Raw genomic sequence first — 12289 nt, 5'->3', positions numbered from 1 at the left:
ATTGATTTGATACTGACGCAATATTTACACTGAAGCTCGCAGGGGGCTATGGTAAGGGGCATGACATTTCCCGACCAGGCGCAGAGTGCTGCCAATCACAACAGACCCTAGCCCAGCTAACCAATCACAGCACATTTCGTATTTCAGAAGCCACCATTTGATACAGGAACTATTTGAGCCGTTCAGGCTGGGGAGAGAGGTGTTGTAATAATGTAAAATATGTGAAAAATAATCTGTTGAAAAATAATCTGTTTAAACAACCTAATATGAGAGCCTGTTCTAGTACACCCCCAAAACAAAATCAATACTTTGTAAAAGAGCATAATAGGACCCCTTTAAGAATAAAAGGAGAGATCTCAAGATCTCAACAATATTACAGATTAGCCAAAATACTAAAGTATGCAATCAAAAGGCCAGAGATATCATCTCAACGTCCTCTAATCACATTTTTGATCAATTTGATACTAAAATGAAACCAAGCCATAAGAGAGCAACACCTGAGCATTTTTGGGTAGCTATAGTGTTTTTAAAAGATCACATCAGAACCACACTTTTCTGTACAAAAGAAGTTAATATTGACATGCCAGATAGCCTGAGATAGCAATACACACTCATGTCATGTTCTCCAAGCGTCCAATAGCAGGTTAGTGTAAAGCAACATGAACACTGACCATTCTACTCTGCCTTTATGGTCCAAATCGATGAAAGCTATTCTCTAACGGGCCAGTGGAGTCAAAAACTCTGCCATTTCCTCCAGGATGTGCTTTTTCTCTTGCACTCTATCCATTTGTAGGAAATGTCAGGCAGGCTGTTTCTGAAGCAGTTGCTAACAGCACTGCTGACACACTGCGGCTCTGTCCATGGCATTTGGTTTGTTTTTACACAACACTGACTCACACATAACTACCGGCACACTCTTTATAATGTCAGCGCGAGGGCTGGGGTCAGTCTATGTTTATAGCTACTGTGAGAGGGCAAGATTTAAACTGTTTCTGCTCTCCAGACAGAAATGACAACAAAATCAATGGCACAAACAGCAGGAATTCGGTTTTAACTGCAGAGAAACCACCATGATGATTTTTCAGGCATGTGTCTGTACTAATACTTAGGGACGGGATATAATGCAATATAATGCAGATGTTTAGAGGTGCTTGCTTATGTAAAAGTCTCCACCATGATGCTAGGATGTGGATGGTTGCTAGGCTGTTGCTATGCAGTTCTGGGTGGTTGCTTACTGGTCATCCTCAACTTTCTGAGATATTCTGACCTCTAGAAGTGGCTCAAGTCCCTCCTTCAAAGGAAATGTGGGGTTTCATAGCGAACATCTCCTTAAGCTGCAAGAAGGGAAAAAAAAATATAGTCAATATTGACCTTTATGGTTATTGGCAGGGTCAATCATATAAAATCTTTCAACAACAACAACAAAGAAAACAACAACACACACATTGTTAAAACAGAGGGATATTACTGACTTCAGTAAAATAATAATGATAATAACAATAATAATAATAAAAATAATGATTATATATACAGTATGTAATATATACATTCCCAAACCTTTTTTGTCATCTGAACCTCTTTCACCAAATATATTTATTTGAAGCATTGAAGTTATCTGAACCCCTGAGATTTTTAAAATAGATATTTTAATATTTAAATATCACATATGCATGTTCCCCGGCCTCCGTTGGTTAATGGTCACATGACATGCAGGTAAGCAAATAAAATATACATTACCTGTCAAAATTTTGGGATCAGTAAGACTTGTAATGTTTTTTAAAATAAGTCTCTTATGCTCATAAAGGCTACTTATATTTGATCAAAAATACAGAAAAAAAAAAGTAATCTTGCAAAATGTTATTACAATATAAAATAATGGTGTCTATTTTAATATCCTTTAAAATATAATTTATTTCTGTGATGCAAAGCTGAATTTCCATCAGCCATTACTCCAGTATAAAGTGTCACATGTAGGGTTGCCACCCGTCCCTTAAAATTCGGAATCGTCCCGTATTTAAAGGTAAAATTATGCGTCCCGTATCAAATCAATACGGGACGCGATTTGTCCCGTATTTTACAAATGCCAACATATAGTTGAATGAACAAAAAAGTATATTGCACTGTTTATAATACTAATAGCAGTTATAATTAAATAAATTTCATACGAGGTATTAGAGAAGCACATTTGCGCGTGATTCCATTTTGGCATCTTTGTTCATAGAGACGGAGTCTCCAGAACGCGCGCCGTTAAAGCCCTTTCATGCGCTAAACCAGCGCGGTTTAAAACATCTAGAGCTAACTCACATCCGCCCTTTGAACACAAGACTCTCCAGACGTAGGGATGAATAAGAAAGTTATCAGTGTGTCTATCCTGTAACTAAATGATGAACGTGCAGTTTGCAGAGAAAGCATTTCAGTTGTTCACGTTGGTACTGTCTGACTTAAAGGGATAGTTCACCCAAAAATGAAAATTTTGTCATCATTTACACACCCACAAGTTGTTCCAAACCTTAATAATTTCTTTCTTCGGTTGAACATAAATGAAGATACTTTGAAGAATGTGGGTAACCAAAGAGTTTCTGGTCCCCAAGGACTCTGTTAGTATTTTATTTTATTTTTATTTATTTTTTCTTGAAGTTACTGAGGACCAGAAGCTGTTTGGTTACCCACATTCTTCAAAGTATATTATTTTGTGTTCAACAGAAGAAAGAATTTTAAGCAGGTTTAGAACAGCCTGGGTAAATTATGATTTATATAATTTTTATTTTTGGGTGAACCATACATTTAAAGTGACAGACACATCTGTGCTTCAAGGTATAGGCCTATTGTTTTATTAAAATTGGGATAGTCTGTTAATATAATATTCCATACATTATCAGAGCATGGTAGACATAAATATTATATTTTTAGACATTATTAGACAGATAAATTAATAGATTCTAATTAATGTTAGACCCTATTTATTAATTTATCATTTATATTAATCATAAATATATACAAAATGTCATATACATTTTTTACAAATTACTATTTAGTATTTAGATAAAAATGGGACGAATAAATGTAGCCCTAATTTGAGCAAATGAATAATAATTAAAAAAAAAATTATGCCATCCAGGTAGCAGCTGCAGAACTGTCAAAAAAAGACTAATAATAATTAATAAGTATAAATAATCAAATTTAAAATAACAATATTAATAGGTTCTGTTGGAAGTTTGAACAATAAGAATGATTGAGCATGTTTTTTTTTATTAATAGGTGGGGGGGGGGGGGAGTGGAGTCGTGAATGGGTGTCCCTTATTTTGCCTCTCTGAAGGTGGCAACCCTAGTCACATGATCCTTAAGAAATCATCCTAATATTCTTATTTATTATTAGAATCATCAATGTTGGCAACAGTTGTGCTTCCATTTATTTCTTTGGAAACTGTGATACTTTTTTCAGGATTCTTTGATAAATAGAAAGTTAAAAAGTACAGAATTTATTCAAACTATAAATATTTTCTAACAATATAAATCTTTTCTATCACTTCTTAACAATTCAACATACCATTGCTGAATAAAATTTTTAATTTCTTTAAAAAAAAGAAAGAATAAAAAAAAATTACTGACTATTATAAAAATGTACTAATGTTGTTGATTTTTGACTCATTTAGTATTTCATTTTGAGTCATGTTATTTTAAAATGATTTATTTGCTTTTTATATTTTTATGATTTCATTAATTAAACTCAAGAACCCCCTGCAGTACCTTTACGAACCTTCACATAATGTAATGTTAATTACAATGAATTGAATATATATATTTTTTTACACTTTGCATTTTTATATCAATATGGCAAGATTATCCTATTAAAATCAATGTGATATACAAGTTAGGTCAAAAGTAATACAAAAAAAAAAATAATCAGAAAGTAGTCCGATTATGTTACCTAAAATATGTGATGTAATGGATTACATAACTAACTAAATTTTTTGTCATGTAATTTGGAATAAGAAATGGACTAAATTTTTTAAGTAATATCTACCCAGCTCTCTCTCATACTGTAAAACAAAGTACAACCAAAAAAGTAATTGAATTGCATTTACAGAATCAATTTGAGCATGAAACTGGCATGTTCGACAGAAGATCATCATGAACCTAATCTTTTCTCTAGTCTCTATGCTTCTCTGTAAACTGCCTGTTTGCAGGCTCTCTGCAGGGAATATGTGTGTTTATCTTGTATGTGTGTGTGCTGCAGCTGAAGCCTGACTGAATTGACGCCCTCTTGAGTTCAAAGGTTAATGAACGATTATTTCCCCTCTCCCAGCAGGCCATGAGTGCTCTTCTGCAGCCAGAGCTGTCAGGAAGGAAACATGCTTTTGCATCATTCAGATATCTCTCATAATGTCATGTAATGAGAAATTGTGGATCATATCACACTAAAAAAATCAGTTGATCAGTTCTATGGATTTCACAACATTATTTTGGTCAAAAGAATGAAAGAAAGAAAGTGTTGCACTGAGTGCGACGGCCCAATTTCATATTTATGAAGGCCATTTTTTAAGATCTGCAAGCCATTTATCATAGTTACACTTGCAAAAGCTGAAATATAAAATGGTCCGATTCTTTTAAATCACATTCGAGCATTGCTACATAACACTTTTCATCAATGTGAAATGTGCAGGGTTAGCGAGAGGCCTCAGGATTTCTAGTGATATGAAGTGATGGAGTGTTTCTTACCCCTGCAGAGGGAACAGCTTTGAAACACATTACTGTGTGAAACTGTCTTTGTGACTGACCTTCTCTCTCTCTTTCTCCCCCTGACCCTGAGCTCCTCTCTCTTCGCTGGCAGGCCTCGGCTTCAGCTCATATTCCGTTTCACCCCGGTCCAGGTGCGGGCGGCTGGACTTGCTGCGAACCGTACCCACACACACACCCCCTGTGTGCTGCGTCGGCCTCGAAACTTCTTTATTTCTATCTTCACGGATGTTCAAATGTGGAGAAAGAATATATTTTTAGTTATTTTCATATGCAGCAATTCAATGAAAGATGATTAAACTTGAAGAAAAAATGCAAAAACAGTTGCACTATTTCTGTGCTCAGTATTTCAGTGCAAAACCCCACATCTTATTCGCCAACCACCCAAAAACCAGTTTAACAGGCACTGTCTGCTAAAGTGCTGCATCATATTTAAATGAACTTACTGTCAACAAAACATGCCCTTTTTCTGTATAAAATGGGGAACTTTATAAATAAATGTCTTGAAAATGTAATGTTTTTCTATTACCTCCTGAGGAAATTAGGCATTTTGTAAAATACAGTGCAGCACTGTAAAAAAATAAATAAAAATAATAATAATAATAAAAAAAAATTGTTGCAATTAAATTTAATTAAATATTTATTTAAATTAAACAACTAAATATTTTATTTAATATTAATTATACATTTATTATGATTTTTTTTTATTTTTATTTTTTACTTTTAATCTTTTTATTGGTATAAAACAAGACGGTGCATAGTGGTATATTCACTGAAAAATAAAAAATTACAGACTGGCTCAGTATAAACCCTCCTACAACCTTGTCACCCACACCCTGTATTCAAGGGAATAAACAAACAAACAAAGACATACATTACTAAATAAATATTCCTCTTTCCATGTATTTTCACTCTTGCCATTACGAATAAAATATATTGCATAAGCACTATTATCAGGAGAACAAAGTAAACCTTTAATGTGATCTAATAAAGGGCTTCAGGTCTTATGAAATGTTTGAGGTGCTGAAAACAAGCATCTTAACTCTGAGTGTTATACAGCTAATATTATAATAGTTTTTGAGCAGAAGTGTTGCTGAAGCGCTTTCCTTCAATACATTTCTAAACATGTTTCAAGGAAAATAAAAATGCATTTTAAAACACCCTGCATATTGCATTCAGCGCTGGTGTTTTGCTGTTATTTGCATAATTTCTGTAGAGAATCAAGCGCTAAATCAACACAGACACATGTGTGAATAAGCAACATCCACAGGAACAGTTCATCCAGTGAATTCTCCTCAGAGTGCTTTACTTTTAATGCTCTGATTTGTGCTTATTTTGTAGACTACATGATCTGTAACCTCACGGTTCATTTAAAATGGCCCACAAATGAGGCTGTTTCACTTTCAGAGCTGATTTTGCCTGGCTTTGCGGTGCGAAAAGAGATTTAGTGATTAGCCGGGCAGCCGGGCAGTCGCGAGACCGTTACTAATGATATCGGTTCAACTCGGGTTCCAAGCAGTCAGTTGAGCTTTGTTTTTCTCTCCTCCACGCTCTTCCACCTCTTGAATGTCCCTTGGTTCCACCTTCATTTGTGAGGCATAAACATTTGCCTGAACTGAGCACAGGGAGCTCATTTCTCAGCGTTTCGGTGGACAGTTGTCCTGTGGGTTAATGGCTCACTGAAGACCAGAATCAGAGCAGATGAAAGAAAGCAAAGGGCCCTCGTTTTCTCTCATTAATCATGCTTGTTTTCTTTTGGCTGATCTTTTCACCCAGCTTTAAGGACCTGTCCGCTCGACTCGGGGCTCGTCCGAGGTGCAAAGGGCCGCCAGGGGCCTCTAGAAGCCTCTCGATCTCTCAGCTAGAATATCCTCCGGGGGCCTGAATCAGACTGTGCTTTAATGGCTTTTGTAATGGCAAATTATAAAGGCGCTACAAGGGGAAGATTAATCGGGGGTGGTCTATGGGTTAGGAAAGCCCGGGACATGCGGTAACCCGAGAAAGTTAGCGTAACTCTGAAATATGAAGCGTGCTGCCCTCGTGACGACGTTAACGCAGACATACAAACCCTGCAACGTGACATTTGGTGTGTTTTTGTTGCCCGGGGGCAACGTGAGCGCCGAAAAATCATTATCATTTGTAATATTAACAAATTGTTTTGTCAGCTTTTTCAACGGCATCATCATTCCTGTGCTAATAGATTTGGTGTTCCTCCGATCAGGGCTTTAAATTCCCCCTCGGGCCTAAAAGAGGTGTTTGTGTGTGTGCTGTCAAAACTAAGCCAAATACAAATTAGTGACAAATTAAGTACTAAAGATACTCTTTTTTTTCCCAAACAAAATAAGCTCTTTATATATATATATATATATATATATATATATATATATATATATATATATATATATATATATATATATATATAAAAGAGCTTATTTTGTTTGGAAAAAAAGATTTCCAAGTTTCCATGCTACTGAATCGCATTATATGAACAATATTTATACTTATTTATGATTATATATTTCTAAAAAAAAGTAACAAAAGTAATGATATACTTATTAAAAAATAACAAAAAATAATGAGAAAACACAATTAATCATGCTGACCCCATATGTAAATTAATTAAAAATGGGGTTTCTACCCATTTATATAAGTCTGAAAAATCTTTTTTAGGAGTCCATATTAAAGTAACTCACAACGGCTAAAGATGTCTGTTTGCATTTTATATCCAACAATTAAAAATCTCAGATGGGGCACAAAAATTAGCTTTATGTGAAGGGCCTTTAAATTTATCTTGGGCAGACTGACAAACATATGTTCAATGTTCAAAAAACAAAAACAATATATTTAAAATTTTACTTATCTGCCACAATAATTACATCTTCTCATCATCTAAAGAGGGCTTTTTTAAATTAAATATAACTAAATATAATTAACTTGCACTAATGTTCAAATGTTTGGTTCAATAACCTTTTTTAAGGAATTTTATTTATTTTATTATTTCAAGACACATTACATTGATAAAAAGTGACAGTAAAGACTTTTTTTTTTTTTTAAATATATCAAATATCTATTTCTGTGTCTATTTCAAATAAATGTTGTTCCTTTGAACTTTATATTCATCAAAGGTCTTGAAAAAAAAACTATTTCTTGTAAATGTTGTTAATTTGAATTTTATAACTTTCAACACTGATAATAATAAATGTTTCTGGAAAAGCAAATCAGTATATTGATTTATATTAAGTCAATGATTTCTGAAGGATCATGTGACACTGAAGACTGGAGTAATGATGCTGAAAATTTAGCTTTGCATCACAGGAATAAATTATATTTTAAAATATATTCAAAACTGTAACATTATTTTGTAATATTACCATTTTTACTGTATTTACATGTATTTAATGGATGCAGCCCTGGTGAGCATAAGAGACTTCAAAAACATTAAAATATCTTACCGACCCCAAACTTTTGATCAGTAGTGTATAAGCAATGACAAATTTGCTTTCTATATCAAGTTAAATGTAGATGAAGATTCCTGTAAGGATGTACAGTATGATGTTACATTTATAAAACAAGAAAACAAATGAATAAGTTAAATTTGATTGATCAAAATTAAATACTTTAAATGACTCAGTAAAATAACAGTCTGCTGCACCATGACCGAGTTACACTTAAGTTGTTTTTGTTTGGTGCTGCTCCTCTAAGAAACCCTGAGCTGGAACCCAAGCAATTGACCCTACTTAAGAATACAAAAAAAAAAAAAATAACCTGAAAAAGAAACAAAATGGGAGGCCATTGGGAGCCCTCATATCTCATCTCTATTAACGGGTTTACTGGTGACCCCAGGGGTGCTCGTAAAAGTTTACGCCCAGGTTTCAGACCGAGTCCCTTCTGAAAGAATGAAAGAAATGGGTTAGTTTATGGTTCGCCTTCAGGGTTTTACTGCATGTTTTACTAAAGCTCTCGTTTTAACAGACCCTGGTTCTAATTAGCCAGGCAGTGGCACCGCGGCCGGCCCAAAACCTTCCTTTCTTCTCTGAGGGAAAAAGTGAGAGAGCGAGCATACGAGAGAGACTGTAATTGACTGTTGATCTGGGAGGACACACGCAGGTCAGGCTGGGAGGTGAAGGAGACCAGTATTCGCTGAGATATGCCGCCACTTCAGGAATGTAATGAACAGCTCCAGTCATAAAATGCTGGGCCCCGTATATCATATCTTTTCTAAACACATTTGTGGTGCAGAGGGTAAATCTGTGTTACCTCGGCCGTCAGGAATGTCTTCACGGAGAGAGGAGAGAGCACATCATCCCAGATGAAACAGAAAGCCAAGTGCTTTCAGCAAGTGCTACGACTGTAAAAAGAAGAGAGGGGTTATCGCACGTCACAACACAAGAAATATGAACAAAGAGTGTGTTAAAATCAGGACTGGAAGCGTTGCTTTTAAAAGTAAAACTTTACACTATTATGTTACTCTTAAAATCTTACTTTTACATTGATTATTTGACTAAGTGGCACTGCAGGGGTCCAACTATTGTTCTGTAAGTAATGTTTGTGAAAAATAAAAATAAAATAAAGTTTAAAATTAAAATACCACATTAACTTCAACCAAAGTTACAGTTTAGACTAATTTGTCTTTGTCAGTAATTAAATATTCTATGTATTAAATAAAGCATTATTGCCCTTTGTGAAAAAGAAGTGCACTTAATTCTATTGAATGAAAAAAAAAACACCTTTAGGTGAGTATACATTAATGACTGTTTTATATAAATATAATAAAAGTTTTACCTTTCAGCAAATTTAAAATCATTGTTTTAATAATATTTCACCATGGTTTTTGTTTTGACTAACATGCTAAAGCTCATATAAAGGACTTGATATTAATATTAACTAAAGTGTTATTTGATATTACATTTAAAAATAATATAATTTAAATAACTAAACTGCAACTTCATCATTATAATGTATTTGAATACAAATATTTAAATAATATTAATTAAAGTGTTATTTTTTATTTAATTTTAAAATGGCCCTGATGTGTCGCTAGACATTAAGAAATCATGTTCATTTCAAATACTCATATCACTGACAACAGTAGTCCGGCCAGGATATTGTCATTTAAAAAGTGGACTTGCAGCCCTCAACTGATGTTGATGTTGTAATTTGTGTTTTGGCCTGACGCGCCTCCCTCCACCTATCTACCAATCACGAAGTCAGTATGTTTCGGGATCCGTGTTGCCAGCTTTTGCTGTAACCTGCCCTAACTCCAGTCGGATAAAAATGTCTAATGTTACTAAATCAAAAAGACCTCGTTATAATTCAGAAATTCGTCGTGACAAAGTCCGAAATAAAACCAGAATTTGTATTGGAGATGCTTTTGAAAGATGGAGACGGCTGAAAACGAAGAAGAATTTGAACACAGACGCCAACGTTGTTAATTTTCTCCTGGACAGGTAAGATTCATCTATGCTTGGCTAACTTGTACTTGATGTCAATGGACATTTCATATATTCATGACAGTCGAACAAAGTTATGCATGTTTGTGCAAAGTAACATAACGTTAGCTCACATGGACGTGTGCTAACATTAGCGATGCATTACAGAAGCCCGTTTCTCTGCATTATGCTGAGACGCTGAGGAAAACAACATTAGCACGCCCATTTTGGCAATTTGAAACGTAATTGAGACAGTAGCCTAGACTAACAGTTACCGTTCTGTCTGTCACGTACGAGCATACATCTTTACGATTATACTGTTACATACGAGCATACATCTTTACGATTAAATTTAACTAATGACAATTAGTAAATTTTTTAAATACATAATTACTTATCAAAATATCTCTCATGAAGCATAAACAATTAACAGAAAAAAAACTTACTGTGTACGTCTGTTCGTCACTTGCCATTGGATGCAGCTCATCTGGCAACCTCGAGTCAGGGGGTAGGGGGAGGGGATACACCGCTCTACAGTATTTTTATAGTGATTGCAATACCAGTTTAGGCCACAATCCTATATGCGGCTCATTTAAACACTATTCATCCAAATTTCCTTTGCATAAAAAATAAATAAATAAATAAATACAAATAAATAAATAAATAAAAATAATCAAAAATATCAGTTAATTGCATTTAATATAAATTTAATTTCTATTTATTAATTAACATGCAGTTAAGCATCCGAAAACATTACTTTCAGTTTGCACTTAAGTTTATAATTAATATATAATTTCTGAAATAAATACTTTGTCACAAGGGTTGTACTACCTGTACACAATAATCACTATTATTGTACATCAATGTACATCAATAAAAGATAGATATATATATGGTTGGTTGGTTAGATAGATAGATAGATAGATAGATAGATAGATTTATATTAATTGATTTATTTTTATTTTTTGATTTTTCAATTATTGATGTTTGTCCATGCAAAACTTGCCACCATTGTGTTGCTGAGGTCCTTGGATACATCCCCAAGACTGTCGAGAAATGAACAAGCACATGAATGATTACACACAGATTTCATTGAGAACTCAGTATTAAGTGAGGAATGCACCACTGAGGACGTCCTGTGGCACGTCTGTTATTCATATCTGTCATTGTGTCATTCAGACAGACAGAAGACGGCAGTCTGCCAAAGAGGGAGATCCAGTGAGAATGAGAGGGACAGACATGAATTATGGAACATGACACACAACACGTTCATGTGTTCCAGCAGAGGGTAAAGAAGGTAAAGAGCCTTAAGCAGTCTCATGGGCAGCCCAGCCGGGTCCTTCACACACACCATCTCAGGGGGCAGATGTGTGCCAAACTGCCCCAGATCAGCAGCTCGGCCAGGCTCTCTTCTCCCACTAGGCTAAACTAAAGGGCACAGCCAAGATACCAACACTTGCTTGCTTCAGGGGACAACTGGAAACATGTTCTCATGTCGCTGTAGCACCAGTGATATTTTGCTTCAGCTGGGTGGGTCACAAACATTAACAGAAATGCACAAAAAAATTTTTTTTCTTGGTAGAGATTTAACAAAACTGGGATGGGTTTCCAGAAGCACTAAGTAGAACATTATTAGTGCTTAAACTTCACAACAAGCTTCCCAAAAGCACCCTTATCTACTTTTGGAATCCCAAAAATAATGTTAGCTTTGGACCACATGAGATCTTTTAGTTATTACACTCTCAATATTTATTTATTTATTTATTTATTTATTTATTTATTTATTTTTTTACAAAATCTGTGACTGGGGCAGTACCTTTTCAAAAGCTACTAATATGTACAGTTTCGGTACTCTTTAGGCATTAATATGTACCTTTAAGGTATACTAACATACATCTTTTATGGGTAATAAGGTACACAAGAGCATCTTTCAAAAAATGTACCACGCAGCTTTTGTACCTTTTTTTTTATCTCTGAGAGATGGAAATGACATTATCTAATTTATATGAGTGCATTTTGACCATTGTAAAGGCACTGTACACTATTTCTAAAAAACAAACAAACAACAAAAAAAGTTATGTATACATACCGTCCAAAAATATTTTTAATGTTTTTGTTTTATA

At 34.5% G+C, this 12289-nt stretch overlaps 1 long non-coding RNA gene across 1 annotated transcript; it reads right to left on the bottom strand.

Moving 5' to 3' along the window:
• Positions 1–336: 336 nt before the first annotated feature.
• LOC122139534 lies at positions 337–9288 on the bottom strand. Its single transcript, XR_006156372.1, has 3 exons — positions 8995–9288; positions 4779–4957; positions 337–1334 (listed from the first exon to the last, which is right to left on the bottom strand). It is a non-coding gene; the product is annotated as an uncharacterized LOC122139534 (long non-coding RNA).
• Between the last annotated feature and the right edge of the window lie 3001 nt (positions 9289–12289).

The sequence above is a fragment of the Cyprinus carpio genome, chromosome B14 (genome assembly GCF_018340385.1).
Source record: "Cyprinus carpio isolate SPL01 chromosome B14, ASM1834038v1, whole genome shotgun sequence".
Taxonomy (NCBI): domain Eukaryota; kingdom Metazoa; phylum Chordata; class Actinopteri; order Cypriniformes; family Cyprinidae; genus Cyprinus; species Cyprinus carpio.
This window is presented reverse-complemented; position numbering and strand designations above follow the sequence as displayed.